Source organism: Camelina sativa, chromosome 7, assembly GCF_000633955.1.
Source record: "Camelina sativa cultivar DH55 chromosome 7, Cs, whole genome shotgun sequence".
Classification (NCBI taxonomy): domain Eukaryota; kingdom Viridiplantae; phylum Streptophyta; class Magnoliopsida; order Brassicales; family Brassicaceae; genus Camelina; species Camelina sativa.
In genome coordinates, this window is record NC_025691.1 from 24834090 (window position 1) to 24834362 (window position 273).

The 273-nt window shown below is 34.8% G+C and overlaps 1 protein-coding gene across 1 annotated transcript in view; it reads left to right on the forward strand.

Annotated features, from left to right (window-relative positions):
- Window positions 1–273, forward strand: part of LOC104704917 — a 2991-nt gene that overhangs the window by 797 nt on the left and 1921 nt on the right. The gene's annotated exons all lie outside the window — the stretch shown is intronic.

A 273-nucleotide genomic window follows, 5' to 3' on the forward strand; every position in this document is an offset into this window, starting at 1 on the left:
AACTTATGTGTCATAATTTATGTGTTGTAACTTTAACTAAAGCCTTTCATAATTTTTTTTTTTGACAGGTTGAACTGTTTGATTTAGATAATCTGTTGATAGACCTCAATGTAGATACACAAGACTATCTAAAGAACACAGTAAGACACTTATCTTAAAAGTCTGTTGTGACCGGATTTGATCCTACACTTAGTCCCAAAGACGCGGGTAAAGATGAACCGGATGCGGTGTTGACTTTAGTTTCTGATGATCTATGGAATGGTTTCGAAGAGT